A 15,779-nucleotide genomic window follows, 5' to 3' on the forward strand; every position below is an offset into this window, starting at 1 on the left:
GCACAGCCCATAGCTGTGAGCCAGAGCACAGCTATAATCATTTCTGAGGAACCTCTCACACTTCATTAAAAGCATAATCAAGTTCATTACAATTTCATAGGCGTTCAGGTAGCAAATGGCTTCTGATAAATCACGACTATTGGTCCTGTGTGGCTGGCATGTGTAGGTTTATCTCTGGTTCTCAGGCAGGGGGAGACGGGTAGAGGAGGGAGGAGGTGAGGGGTCTGTATGTCTGGCCTTTAAATGACCTTCCAGCTTGGAGCAGTGGACCGTTCTGTCATACGCGTTGAACGGCGACACGTGAACGGCCAACATTAGCATGCATCGTGGCTGGGAGATGTAATTTCTCATGAAGCCAGTGGGGTAACGTACAGTGAGGAGATCAACAGATGCAGCATCAAAGGATCGTGTAAAAACTCCCCGACACTGAGTGATTCGTGTCAATCTGAGCTGGCGTGGATGGTGATGTGTGACATCTAACAATCTACAGTATACTAACTTCCACGTCCTCGGGCCTCGGCCATAATCAGAGTGACTGTGCATTAGCAGGTTTAGCTGGGACGGTGCGCTCATTATTTTAAGACCCAGAGACTGTGTAGCGAGGATGTTTCTGATTGGTTACAAACATCACTACTATTTCTAACATGTGTATTGCAGAAATCACCAGGACATCTTTGTCTTACTCAGTACCCACTTGTGCACTTACTTTATTAGTTGTTTCTCGAAAACAAGATGGCGAACAATAACACTGCAAATACATTGTTGTGAACACGGGGACTCGAGAACAGCTGTTGTTGTTTTTTCTGAGGCGCTTGCTCTCAGCTCATTCTCAGGGTAAAGCTAAGCAGTGGAAGAACTGCTGTAAATACAGTGTTCAGACTTGACCCTTCCTTCATGACTCAAAGAGCCGTGATGGTCGAGCAAGCTAGAGGAGTGAATGAGGAGAGGGAGGGAAAAAGCAATGAATCATTGTTGTAGAGCACAAACACCTCGTTCGTATAAGAGACTTGACACTTCTTATAGTCCAATCTGTCTGTGATCTATTTTTACTTTCTGCTGGGAAAAATGTTGCACCACATTTATGTGAGAACGTTACTGATTTTGCAAATAAAATGCACAGTTTCTAAAATATTATGCTTTATTCCATGTTAAACTACCTAAACGTATAGGAGCAGAGTGTAGCTGCTGCTGTAAAATCGTTACGTTTATTTTTTCATGTGTAAATCATTAAAAAAACATTTAAAATGTGTCAGTTTTCTTTCTTTTTTTTCTTCTTAAAGTTTGAGGTTTGGACTGTCATGTGATAGTGAGCTCTAGGGAAACAGTTACTTACAGACAAACAAGCAACTGATTATTCGTTGGTACAGGATCATCCTGGAATAATTGTCCTGGAATAATGTCAATTTGAATGTATTTTTATTATTTGAATATAAAGAAGAGAAAAAAGCAGCTCGAACTGGAAGGGAAGTTCAGACAGACTGTGGGATGCAGGATCCAGCACATGTGGGAGAAACCGCCGTTAAACTTTAATAATCTGTAGTACATGCTACAATATCTGTCAGTCTGACACAAATAGAGAATTGAACAAGAGGAAAAAAATGTAATCGGAAAAACGCAGGGAGCTGTTTTTTTTCACAGAGCTATTAACCCGTTACTATAATCTATTTGCAGCTATGTGTGTCATAGTTTTTAACATCATATCAGCTTACCTTCTGCACCATAATAATCTAGATATTGTCTAGAAAATAGTCTTGAGTGTGACATGTGTGTGTTTGTTCAAATAATAGAATCAGCCCTGGGACCAAAACAAAATGTCCAAAATATTGTTGCTGCAGAAAATGATAGACATCCCTTGACAGTGATTGTCCCTCGTCGACTACTCACACGCCTGGATGGTCACTGGGACCCTCTGGGCCTTCTAAATCTCCGTAGATGTTTTCCCCAGTGGTTTTCCAAACTCTGTTCCATAGTTTACTCGTGCTGTTGCCGTGGTCTGCTTGAGTTTACGGTGGATGCACCTCCTGTTATGTTAACATGCTCAGCTGTGCAATAGATTTTGAATGCTTCGACTCAACGATAAAGTGTAATGAAAATGTAATTAAACAGCAATATAATAATAATAAACACACTATTCGCCAAACTGCAACCTCCAGGGCCAATGATGAAGCCAAAGCACAAGTGCCAAACATTGCAGTTCCTCTAGTGGCCACTTGAGGCTGCTGTCAAAGGTGAGTCAATCCACATGCACTCCCATTTTAAAAACCCCAACTTTACAGCTTTACAAAGCATCTATGCAACAGGTACAAAGTGGTTTTGGCCTCTATGCACAGTTTTCCTCTTAATAACAACCTTTAAAAAAAAGTGTTTATCCTGGACTTTGTATTTGGCTGATTTGTTTGACAGGTGTTCTGGCTTCTGTCAGACCCTGAGTTAATAAACCAGACTCCACTGTGTTTGGGCTGTTGGTGCCTTTCAGAGCATTTTTAAATGAATTATCTGACATGTGTTATAGCTCGCTGTGCGGTACAGACCATCCAAGAAGGCTGTAATCCAGTTTCAGTGAGTGAAATGCCTGTGTACCATACCTGTGCAGTTTATGGACGCAACTTCCTGACCATATGATAACTGTCCAATCCACCTTGTCCACTTTTGGTTCCCACAAAACAAGGTACTGGTGGCAGCGACCATCTTTTATGCTGTCCATTGTATTTACATGTTCACATGTCGTCATTCTCTCGCTTAATCCTAAATGGTTCATTATTATGACTATTTGCTTATGATTTTATGCAACATATAAGACCAAAGGTAGGAGTCAGTTAGATTATCTTAGCATAAAGATGGTAAAACAGCTCGAGTGGTTCTGGTCAATGTTTTGATCATCATTTCCAGAAGTCCCCAACCATTTCGATTACTATTGTAAACATATAACTTTGCATTAGTATTAGTCTGCTGCTACACCTTCATAATTAATAAATAAGACCATAAAAGAGTTTGGGAAGAGCATAATTAGTAGAATACTGTGAAAAAGTGTAGAAAGAGTCATGCATTTGTTTTTCTTGAATAAAAGTGTGTGCGGGGAGGGAGCAAAAGCAAAACATCTGTTACCTGTGCCCTGCTCTTTGGGACTGTAATGTGCCTCTCATGGGAAAGACAAAATAGGAGAGGCTGGAATGAGGTATGACAATGCGTGTATGTGGTGAAGGAGGGGTAAAAACCGAGCTGGCAGGGGGAAAGGATGAGAGGGAGGCAGTGGGGGTGTGGGAGGTGAGAATGGATGGAGTGCAGTGGGGGGAAAGAGAGAAAAACCTCAGCGGAACAAAAGACCTTCAGGATTAATTAGGCGTCAGATTGGTTGCAGGGCACAGTGGGGGGAGAAAGGGAGAGAGTGGGTGAGAGATGGGGGGGGGGGGAGAAAGAAAGAGTTTAGCATTCTGGGAAGACCTCATGTCCTCAGACCTCATATTTCAGCCTGTCTGCCCACGAGTATACAACAGCCAGCTAGTTAAGGCCTGCGCTGTGCCTGGAACCACTGTCCACTGAGTTATGGATGGAGCCCCTGCTCCATCTTCATGTATTTTTATGTTATCCCCCTGGGCAATAAGAGGAAACACAGAGGTCATATATGTTCCTCGTAATGTTTACGTGATGGGTTGCACAGCCCCGTGTTAGAATGTGTGGATATTTTAAATGTAACCAGGTGTGCATGTGTGCGCGTGTGAAATTGCAGGGGGAAAGGTGAAGCATTATTCACTCCATATAGCAGCATTTCTTTCTGCCCCTTTGCGATAGCTGAGCCCTGCCAGATTAGCAAAGTATGAATACGCAAAATAAAGGCGGCTGAACTCTTACTGAACTTCATACTTTCTCTGCTATCATCAAATGGCTCTTTTCTTCCTCCCTTTTTTCATAACAATTGCTTTTAGAAATGCTGAACTGCTGATTCGAGTCACAGACGTCACCTCTAAATTTGTGAGGCGGCCTGTTAATACCAGCTTCCATTGTCATTGTCACAGAGGGATGTTTCGGGGGCGACCTTTGATGGCACTTCCTCCCCTCCGATACAGGAAGCGCTGAACTCTGCATACAGATGACAGACAGGGTTGCCGTGAGTCATAACATCTTTGCCCGATTCATCTCCCCGTAAAGCACTTAGCAGATCAAATACGAGCCATTCTGGAGGCTAGAGCAAATCATGCCCTTACAACATTTGTACCAATCATTCGCACTATCACAGAGGTGGATTGTACAGCTTCAACATATCTCAGCGGTGTGAACTTTCGAACAAAGTCTTCTGGCTAGATGGGCTGATCAGCCATTCGATTGGCTGCACAGTAGAGTGATAAAGCTTTGACAGATTGCGTTATACAGAAACAAAATCCATGGCTCACAGCATGAATAGTTATCATATACTTTAGTCAGGAGCTGAAAGGGAAAGTTTAAAGCTTTTAGTCTGAGAAAAACTTTGACTTTGCTGCACTTATCCATCACATTGGCTAAAAAAGGATGAAAAACTAATAGCACTCGCATACTTGTCCTCAAGTTGCATAAAACTTTAAGAAAGCGCACAATCTGACTTTTAATACTTTCCTACCCTTTAGCACCTGGTAGTACGTCAGCAGGTACATAACAAATCCATTCTCGCTGCCCTGTCTCTTGTCTCTGCATCCTGGCTGTATTTCAGGGCCTCTATTGCAGGATGATGAACACGCACCACTCCTGCTGATGGAGAAATGAAACGCCACGGTTGCCGGCAGACGCATATGGTTTGACTCGGAGAGCTTTTAGCACAAAAGCGATAAACAAAAAAATGGCTTAGCTTAAAGCAGTGGTGCCATATGATGTGACATCCTTCTTTTTGAGAATGATTCACCTCAGCTCACATGCTTAAAGAGACTTGCATGCTGACAGCTTCCTGCATCTTGCTTTATCACCTTTATTATCACTTTTCTGCACTCCCTCCTGCTTTAAGAATTGTAAAATATTATTACTTCTCTTTTTATCATCAATGATGAGTTCTGGACACATTTTTTAGAACCCTTTAAGAAAAAGTAGTAATACCACAATATGAAAAAAACCCACTACACCATCCATCCTCTTCCGTTTATCGTTATCAGGGTTGCAGATGGAGTCTCTGCCAGCTATTATATGCCAAGAGGCGTTATTGTGCAGAAAAATGTTATATGGGTCAGAATTAATACAGATATTTAAGGCTGAGATCATTTTAAATATTAAATTCTGTTAGATCTACAGTAATGCATCATATTTAGTAGCATAAGTCTGTAGTGTGGCTGTCCTGTGGAGATCGCTTCAAATATATATTTGTAATGAGCTCAGAACAATGGGCCTATGCATTAAAAAAGAAAAGAAAGAAAAAAGGCTGCCGACCTCTTAACTTGTCCAGCTCAAGCCATTGCTAACAGGACATGGACTCGTCCGTGAAACTGAGAGACGCTACAGACGGCAGTGGATTCAGAGGCAAGTTTCAAGAAACAATAGCCAGCTGTGGCCACAAGATGGCAGTAATTTGAAGAATAGCGCAACAGGCACTAAGAAAAGCTTCAGTGACATAACAACACTGAAATACAAAGAGAGGGATCGGTTTAATTTTAGTTTATATTGATGTCGATATTTATTTCACTGGAGAAGCAATGATCGCCTTGCTTGCCCGGCAGAATCTTGCTGGTAGCCGTACACCAGACAGGCTATAACAGCGAACTTGTTAAAAACAGTAAAAGCACCGACACAAAGGGAGAAAAATGGATAAAAGGGAAATAATATGAAGGACTGGGTGGATTTTAGCATAGAATTTTGCTTGTGCTTGAACACTCCTACACATTGTTCCAAATAAAATAATATGTGTTACACCGTTGCTATCTCAGCTACACTGGCTTCCTATTGAATTCAGTCCATTTTAAGATCCTGGTCTTGACTTATAGAGCTTTGCATGGACTGGCACCAGCCTACATCTCTGGTATGCTACAGCCCATTGTCCCTAGCAGGTCCCTGAGGTCATCTGAGCAGGGCTTACTTGTTATGAAACAAACTAAGATGAGAACTAAGGGTGACAGAGCTTGTACCACTGTGGCCCTGTGGATTTTCATAGCATATTCTCCACCATTTGTTTGAAGCCAGCTCACCTCCTGCAACCACTTTTCTGAGAATACGTGCTTCTTTTGTGGTTCGGACTCCTTCTGACATTTCTTTGGAGGTGGAGGAACACCAAAGTAACTGCTTACAGGAGCTTTCTTCTTCAACATCTTTAAGAGCTCTAAACAAATGTCTGTCCTCCTCCAGAGAATCGTATGTACGCAAACACGCGTTGCAACTTCTTATCTGGTGCGCGTCTTTTATTTTGACAGCGAATGCGCACCTGTGGACCACTTATGTGCACCCCTGTATGTAAATAAAAAGAAAACTATTTATTTATTTAAAATATAGTGTAGGCTAATGTTTTAGCAGTGCTCAGAGCCTTTCACTGTAGAGTTTAAAAAGAAGCAACGTTATTAATAAAGTTGTCACATGCTACAACATAGAAATAGAAATCTGTTTTTCCTAAGAAATAGTAAAGCTACTGCACTTGGTTAGAAACACAGCACAAGAGCCACCCGGCACATCTCATTATGTTATGTTGTAGTAATAAATACATGTCAGAGAATTGAAACAGAGACCAACACAGCAAAATGACTTGTTTATCTGAGAAAAGCTCATTCTGACTGTTAAATATATTCTAATGTGATAATTTAACCAATATGGGCATAAAAAAAATGAAAAATACCTTCAAAAAATTAAAATGTTTCTCTTTTTTTGTGTTTCAGTGATGCCCTCCACTGTGTTATATTTCCTCTAACTTTTAATAGACATTTTACATTTTCCCCCACTATTGCTTTGCTGTCATCCAGGGACACGTATATATGCACTATACATCCTCTGCACCCCTTACTCGTTTCTCCCACCTTCTTTCTCGTTTGCTTCCCTTACAACAACCCCCCGTGTCAAGCACCGTCTCCTCTGAACCACTTTATAGAAACACAGTTACAGCTTTGGCTTGTTTAGATGTGGCAGCTACTTCCCACAAAGAGCCCGACTCTCCAGCATAGCTGACATTCGGTGCTTTCTCTCAGTACTGTTAACATAACCGCCGGTTGAGCTTGAAGCTTTTACGTTTTGTGAAGGTAGAGAAACGGTGATCTCGCCGTCTAAAGGTGAAACGCTCATTTGACTCCATTTCTTTTCATGCTCAAGCTTCACCTTGACTCCTTTACACATCAACAACACAAGTTGCATAAGCTGCAGGGAGGACAAAGAGCATTTAAATCGAGGAATAAAGAAAATAGCTTGTTAACTCTCCTGTGCAGCATCTGGAAGCTTGACACGCATTCATTAGAAAGAGTGTCTAATGCATCAGAGTTCAGAGCGGTAGTGTGTAATTTAACACTTTCAAAAGGAAGCATAGGCTTAAAAGTAAAACACACACAATAGGTATAGCACTTCAATGTTCTTTGCTGTTTTTTTTTCCTCCTCAGTTCGATATTGACTCTCCTTTCAGTCTATTGTCATGCCTTTCCCTCTCTCTCTGTTGGCCTTCTGCAGGAGCTTATGAACGCTGTGTATGCACACGACTCGTGTGTGTCTGTGTGTGTGTGCGTGCACTTGAAAGGTCTGGTGGAAAGGAAAGAAAAGGTGACAAAAGAGAGCATGTGCATTTGTTACAGTCTATCTGGTGTTCTGCTTACTCTGCAAACGCCACCTGATGGATTTTTAGTAAATGTTAAAAGAGCAGGGGCCACAGACTGATTTCTCTGGCACGCTCAAAAGGCTTTCTCATGCGGTTATTTGCATTCATTTCATCCGCAGGCAGTGAAGTGCATATTATATTGTGTCGCCCCAGCTCTGTGTATGTGTGTGTGCGCGAACGTAGCGCTTGGCGGTGAGAAGGATCATGCACTGTTTAAGCCTCTTCTGTCAGAGGATGTTTGTTAGAACCCACATTCATCAGTGCAGAAAAGAGCAGCGCTGTTTTCTCCAAAGGGCAGGTGTAAACATATAGCCACTGTCTCGAGGATAAACATACTGTATCACTGCTGGGTGAAAACCTCACATCTCTGAAATGTCAGCTGAACAGCTCTGTTTGACATACATGCATTCAGTCTGCTGAAAGTAGGTCCTCCACAGAGGAATGGTTCAGTCCCTGCTGAAACGGACAATCAGTGAATTTTTGTTTGATGTGCTCTCACACAATGCACCAGACAGCGCACAGGGTCGCCATGCACAACCCTGCATTCAGAGGGAAACTGACCAGCTCGGATCTAAGGACAGTCTCAAAGGTTTTCAATGGTTTATGTATTTATTTTGTGTCAGTCACAATCTTGATCAATGTTTTAGACCAACATTTGCTTTTATCTGGGCCTCTTCTCACATTATGTATAAACCTTGCATTCTTCTAGAAAAATTAGTTCACCTCTGTGTTTTAAATTTCTTGTCCTATTTCTACAGCCATCTTTAAGAGAGCCACAGCTTTTATATAACTTCAGCATGATGGGTTCAAGCTGTTTAATAGAAATTGTGTTAAACGTGTAATTAATAGAAGAAAAAAAACTACCATGGGGGAAATAAAATCTAAGCAAAACCATGTCCGGCAAAAAGAAAATAGGCCTTGCATGACATGTTCGTTTGTTTTTATCCTCATTTGTAATCTAATTCAGCGGTCCCCAACCTTTTTTGCGCCACGGACCGGTTTATGCCCGACAATATTTTCATGGACCGGCCTTTAAGGTGTCAACAAAACAAAATAAAACTAGTACCGGTACCAAAAAAAAGAAAATTTATTCATAACACACGTGAAAAGACCCAGGAAAACCGAGTAAACGATACAAACGATAACAAAATAACGCTGAAAACCGATAAAAACCCTGAAAACCACACATTTCACACCTGAGCCTCAACTCTCGCGGCCCGGTACCAAACGACTTACGGACCGGTACCGGTCCGAGGCCCGGGGGTTGGGACCGCTGATCTAATTCATGAAAAATTGGCAAACCAGTCACAAATCCAAATAGTTTAACTAACTCAAAATGGTAAATGGCCTGTATTTATATAGCGCTTTTACTAGTCCCTAAGGACCCCAAAGCGCTTTACATATCCAGTCATCCACCCATTCACACACACATTCACACACTGGTGATGGCAAGCTACATTGTAGCCACAGCCACCCTGGGGCGCACTGACAGAGGCGAGGCTGCCGGACACTGGCGCCACCGGGCCCTCTGACCACCACCAGTAGGCAACGGGTGAAGTGTCTTGCCCAAGGACACAACGACCAAGGCTGTCCAAGCCGGGGCTCGAACCGGCAACCTTCCGATTACAAGGCGAACTCCCAACTCTTGAGCCACGATCGCCCCCTCCTCCCAGTTGTTCGTGCTCAGAGGCAAACTAGACTAACACAAAACATCAAAACCCCAGTATTCTCTTTTCAGAAACACTGTATGTTACAATTTGTTGTAATTGCTACTTTCAGTACCAATGCACAAAGTGAAACCTTGACGTACCAAATTCGATCAAAAGGTTAGTGTTTATTATAAAAGCGTTCTTTCCTCAACCTCACGCAGGGATTCACACCAACTCTTGAACCCATAGTTTCTGCCACAGTCATAATCAACCATGCTGTATTTCCATCAGTGTTACAGTGTAACCCATCACTCAGAAAATGAAGTATTTTTCAAATACTTCATTTTAAAAACCAGATGAACTAACGAGGACAAACTGTTATTTGACCTCAGACAAAAAAATAGTTTACCATTTATAAGAAGTGGAGATTTACCAGTTACAAACTTAAAGTACAGCGCAAAGTCAGCAAATGTTGCGAGAACACTATCAAATCTCTTTAAGTACTTTCAAAGACCACATCGTGACGCAAAGCTGCTAAAAGACCCCACAGACCCAGAGTGAAGCTCAAGATGAGTGTATGTTGATCCTTACTAAACAGCCAGAACTTGAAGATAACACATGGACAGATTGAGAGGGTTGTAGTATAGAGGAGATGCAGTAGGCGTCATTTTTTCACCCACTTTCCTCAGCTTTGTGCAATATCTAAATATTTTTACAGAAAGATATTGAGTATGTCATCCTTGTTAGAAACGGTTGTGCTGATATGTGGGCGTCTGCAGGCTAATGCAAAATAAATATCAAGTAGTTGTAAAATAAGTAAAGCATTACAGTCCAGAATTTGCAGAGTCATGCACCATTATTAACTTATTTTTCCATTTTTGCTGTCATGAAATTCTAGCCACACACAAGGCCCATTAAGTCAAGACAAAGTTACCTGTCCTAACCAGTTCCATTATTTTTTACCAATTTCCCTCATGTCAGTGAGGCGCCCCAAACCAACACAACACTGACATTTACCCATGATCCCTTGTTGACTGTTAGGGATTCAGAAAGAGCACCCAGAGCTATGAATCAAATGTCAGCCGTGGCGCTGTGGTGGAAGCGTATCAATATCTGATGATGTATGGCTGGCTCTAGGGCCCTTTTGGCCACAGCAGCACCCACAGCCATGATGCAGAGTCTGGTCCACACTTAGTCATCACCAGCAGAGGGAAGGCCTCTGGATAAATGACTCCTTCAGAAGCAAATGGACTCGCCACAATGCAAAAGAAAATACAGCTGCATAAGTTAAACAGTCTTGCTCTCAGTCATCAAACTTGTTCTGCTTCAGACACAAACAAAGGCAGACAAAGGGAGCTGATATTTATTTCCAGTGCGTGCCCTGCTACACTCCATTCAATGGTTCAGCGTTGCTGCGCCGAAGCACGTGATGTTTTTCGTCACTCGAGTCAGCATGTTGTTGTATTTATGTAAATTAGTAAGTTTTGTATTGCTATTAGCAGCACATTGTACCCTTGACAGAACATTATGTTAGACATTGCTTGACAGGGGGGACAGACAAGCCTCTGAAAGCACCAGTGTTTCCCCTCGTCTTCGCCTCTAATCTCCAAGCCAAGAGGAAAAGCGGCGCTTGGCAACAGATGTTCACGGGCACCGTTCAAAGGGTGGCGCTGAGGTTTGAAGTCTCGCTGATTGCCAGGGTCGAGACCACCAAAAAAAGCCACAGCGGTATCTTCAAGAGCAGCAGAGATGGAGGCGCGGCCGCCGCGTCTGGGCTGAGGCTGACACAATCGGCCACCCTTTGGAGGGAGCCATCGCAGTGCTTCAGAGGAGCCATTCCACTCTTTTAAGACATGAAAGCCAATTCTAGAGTCTCCCTTCCCTCTGAAACGTTTTAACGCCGTTGCTGCAGTCTCTCCACCTGTCGAAAAAGCAAACAGTTTTCCTGGATTTATTATTTCTGTGGCTTCGCTCTGTCTGGCATAAAATATTACTGATTCCAGACAGAAAAGCTCTGTTGGGAGATGGAGAATAGAGTTGGACTGATAAATCCGTGAGCTGACACGTCATATCAATATATGACTTTTATTAAAAAAAGTCAGTGTCCCACACCTCTGTTACGATAGAGTCCATCTCTGACCACAGCAGGTGAATATTATTTTGCTGTGATTATTTTCTTCTATCAGATATGTGGCTTCAGAGATGCTCCTAGTGGGCGAAGGTCATATTAACAGAGAGTGAAGCCTGCACTGCTCCTCAGCCTGGTTTTTAATCCACATTTGTCTAAATGCTGATTCACAAAGGCATGAAGAGAACGGCCATTTTTGCTGACTTCATCAAGGATCTCCCTCCAGGTTTCCAGCCAGGTGTATTTGTTGCATTTGACATAATCACCCTGCAGCAGGTCAGCTGACATAAATATCCATGCCAGTTTGTTATGTGTCTGAGGCTGTGATTTGCTTTTTCCTTAGCTGAAGAGCTGCATTGAGCTTCTGCACTGATTGGCACTTAGAGCCAAACAAAGGTGCATCAGTGAAATATGCTAGACTGAAATAAATCTGTATTGTCCCTTAAATTTAACAAAAAATAGGTTGTAGATACAAACAGCATCAGGGAGCATTAAGAGGTAGGGCTGTTCGATATGACAATATATCGGATGACGATATGAAAACATCTATCGTTTCATATTATACGCTATCGTTTCGCGTTACAAAATAAACTGTTTACGGCAATATTTTTTCATCGTTTTGATGGTCACTGTAGTGGCTGTATTAATTTCTTAAAGTTCTCTCTTTCTCTTATATTTAAAATAGCCACACTTTTACGCATTTTAGCAGCAGTGACGGTAAAACCATCACGTGGCTCCGCCGTCTGCATGTATATTTTCGAACTGCATTGTTGCTGATGTCTGATTGTTAGCAGACATTCCAGCATATGATTGCCAAGGTAACCCTCAAATGTATTTACCACTTAGTTGCTTTAACTGCTAAACTCAATTTTTCAGCAAAATTTGCCAGTGGGTATTGCTCCCATCATCACCTGAAGTCTCTGAATTTCAGTGACATTCAAAGGTCTGGAGTCGCCACGTCGCCACTTGACACTTCCCCCAACAAAGTTGAGTATAAAGTTTTCCTCCTGGTGCTCTGAGTTGACGTCACTTCAGTTCTGAAAACAAAGTAAGAGCTGAAGACTTGATACAGATGAAATTTGAATACTTTTCCCAACAGGAACAGCAACATAGTCTAGCTTAGCTTTATAGCATTACGTCACCTGTGGTGTGTAACCAGCGCCTCAAACGGCATTGTTCTGTAAATATACTTCCTATAGTTTGTGCATTTTAGTCCACAGTTAAACGTGGAAGAGAGTAATTTTTTCACCCTCAGTGGTCAGCCTCTTGGCTAGTATCAGAAGAGGAAAGAGCACAAATAAGCTTCAGCTAGCAAAAGAGTATGGAAAGGTCGATGCTAGCAAGCTAGCTAACAGCACCAGGTTTTCATCAAGTACTGACATTGTGGATGTTGTTTGGTGTTTATGTGTAAAAAAAAATTTGCATCTTTAGTATAAAAGTTTATAAATGGTCACATAATGCAGTGGTTTGTGCAAAAGTCTAATGTTGGATCGTTTTTTCTGGGGATTTGAGGTAATGGGACTGTGTCAAACTTCACACATTACGTGAATTAAATGTATCGCGTACTACATGTAGGTTTAATAATGGAAGTATCCGTATTGTGGAATATGACGTCTTATTTGAATACGTTAAAAGCTTTTCAATGCTAGGAAAGGAATCCTGCAATTTTAGCTCCCAACATTTAGCCCTAGTTGTTGTACAGATCTTTCTGATTCATTCTCTCAGTCGAAACACAGCAGCAATTAACCCAGAAGTCTCTTACACATGAAGTCCCTCAGGATTAATAACTATTGATTTTTTTAAGTGACAGTTGCAATTGGTAATTGAGATTGTGACTGCAAAGTGTCTCTGGGGCAGTAGACTGTCCACTGCTGCTTCCGTTATTCGTTACTACACACATATAAAACTTGGAGCAAAGAGGTCGCTCTCTCTCCGTCTCTCTCTCCGTCTCTCTGTTAAATCATGGGCAAATTAATGGGAGTTGTGTGAACAGCCCTCGGGGGCCTCTGGAGTGGCTTCCTCCTCCTCCATCCTCCCTTAGTCAACAATGTACTGTAGATGATAGACTCTTGTTAAATCCTCATGGCTGACCCTCTCATTTCCTCCTCCGTCTCCATACAGAATCTTTTCCTCTCTCTCTCCACCCTTCTCTCCATCTCTCTCGGGGGTGGGTCATGTTATCTTTTCACAGGAGTCCCTCTGCTGGCCTTTGGTGCATAATGTATAAAGCCGCTGGTGTGTGTTTTACACTGTGCCTGACATTATTAAGTCGTTTTAGGCATATCGCTGCTTTTATCTCCAGCGTGGAGGTTAATCAGAGGGGATTTATACCGAGACGACTTAGGCGCGCTCCATCTGTTGTCACCGTGAACCTTTTATTTATTTCTTTTTTCTCTTGCTCCCTGTGATCTCCTCTGCCCTGTGCATATTTTAAAGACAAATTCAGGAAGAGCATGTTAACTCGTCTGTGAGCTGTAAGGTGAAACAGAAGTGCCATAAAATATCTGTCAAACACCACAAAGGTCTTTTTGAGGCATTAAGACTCTGAAAATGCGACATAATTGCATGTAAAGTTTTCTTCTGAGGTTTATTACTGTAATCTAACCAAATGAATAAGCGTAATTAATGTAATTAAGCTGTGATGTGAATTATTATATAGAAAGGTTTTAGATTGTGGCAGATGCTAACCCACATTTGCAAGACTTAGGCTTTCGTTTTTTTTATCAGGCACACTCTGCTGCTGTTTATTCATTATTTGTTGCTGCTTGTACCTCTCTGCTCACCACATAGGGTAATTTAAATGACAGGAGAGAAACAATTCTCCATGACCATCACTGAACTGTAAAATCACCACAGACTGCAGTTTTGTTTTGTCAACTTTCACCTGCCCTCTTCCTTCTCTTCATCAGTAATTACTAATAACTGGATACAAAATGAGACGGTGCATGTTCTCCCGCTACCTGTCCACAGTCCAAGGACATGTATGTCAGGTTAACTGGATGGTTAAGTGGAAGATAATGAATAAACTGATACAAAGCGGTTAATATTCATACCAAATTGTGGCATTTCAGGGGCAGAAAGACAAAGATTTATAGGATGAAAAAAAGAAGGAATTTCTTATTTAAAAAATAAATAAATAATATGTTCAGTACATGCACATGCATTATAATCAAGTGTATGTTGAATTTTCTCAAGTCTTGAGTCTGATTTCGTGATTATCCTTTACATAAAGACATTTCTATAAGCTGATGCAGTAAAGGTAACAGCATCATCTCACTCTTTGGTTGCACAGAAGAGGAAATAACTATTTAGAAAGTGCTGGTTTAAAAAAAAACAAAGCTTATTGAGGGACCTGGCAACCATGGTTTCCAGATTACAACCACACAAAACATAGAGCCACAGATGGGCCGAGCCCTGATAGCATCTATGTTGTATCTGGCTGAGCTTGTTTGATCAGATGAAGAGAATTAAGATTGATAATGAGTTTCAGAGACAGTCGTGCGTAGCATCTGCCCTTGTTGGTTATGATTCAGTAGCTTCAGCTCGATCTGGCTTGAATGCTGGGGTTTCATTTCCCAAATTAATGTTTGGATTTAGGCTTAAGTGCATTAGTAACTTTGAACAGATGTAACCAATCAGGAGACATATGAAGTTTAGCTTTTACCAAAGGTTGGAAAACACTATTTAATTTTATGACAACATGACAAACTTGTTGGGAGTTTGAAGGGTGAACATGTGTATTCAGCTCAATTCAGCTTTATTTATATAGCACTAAATCACAACAACAGGTGCTTGAGGACCTTGTAGATGAGGATATTCTTTTAGAAGCAGGAAAAGCCTTGTTCTGACATGCAGTGTTTTAAAACGATGACAGTGCTTGAAATGCTGTCCAGAAATGACCAAGTGACAAGCTGCTGTAGCTGTGACTCTAAGATGATTCAAGTTCCTGAGTGTCAAAATCGCACAGTTGCTTATTGGTGCTTGGCCTGAGATGGGCGATTGTGTCTCTGCTTGGACTGAAATATATTTTATATTTCCATAGTGGGATTTAGTCTCTGGGGACCAGAAGATGGTGAGATCATTTTAAGAACATATGAAGATGACCTCCTTGTGGAGCTCAAGGTCATTAGGATTCATCAGGACATTGAATGTTTGTACCAAATTTAATGGCAATCCATCCAGTAGCTGTCAGAATACTTCACTCTGAATATCAGAGGGAGTCAGCAGGATAACTTCCCTGCCTCTGCAAATGTCTGTGTCCATCAAG

At 41.7% G+C, this 15,779-nt stretch overlaps 1 protein-coding gene and 1 long non-coding RNA gene across 3 annotated transcripts in view; one reads left to right on the plus strand and one right to left on the minus strand.

Moving 5' to 3' along the window:
* adarb2 (adenosine deaminase RNA specific B2 (inactive)) overlaps nt 1-15,779 on the plus strand; it is a 218,333-nt gene that overhangs the window by 142,937 nt on the left and 59,617 nt on the right. The gene's annotated exons all lie outside the window — the stretch shown is intronic.
* Nucleotides 10,741-12,792, minus strand: LOC143420226 (uncharacterized). Its single transcript, XR_013100062.1, has 3 exons — nt 12,655-12,792; nt 12,424-12,549; nt 10,741-11,305 (listed from the first exon to the last, which is right to left on the minus strand). It is a non-coding gene; the product is annotated as an uncharacterized LOC143420226 (long non-coding RNA).

Source organism: Maylandia zebra, linkage group LG9 (genome assembly GCF_041146795.1).
Source record: "Maylandia zebra isolate NMK-2024a linkage group LG9, Mzebra_GT3a, whole genome shotgun sequence".
Taxonomy (NCBI): Eukaryota; Metazoa; Chordata; class Actinopteri; order Cichliformes; family Cichlidae; genus Maylandia; species Maylandia zebra.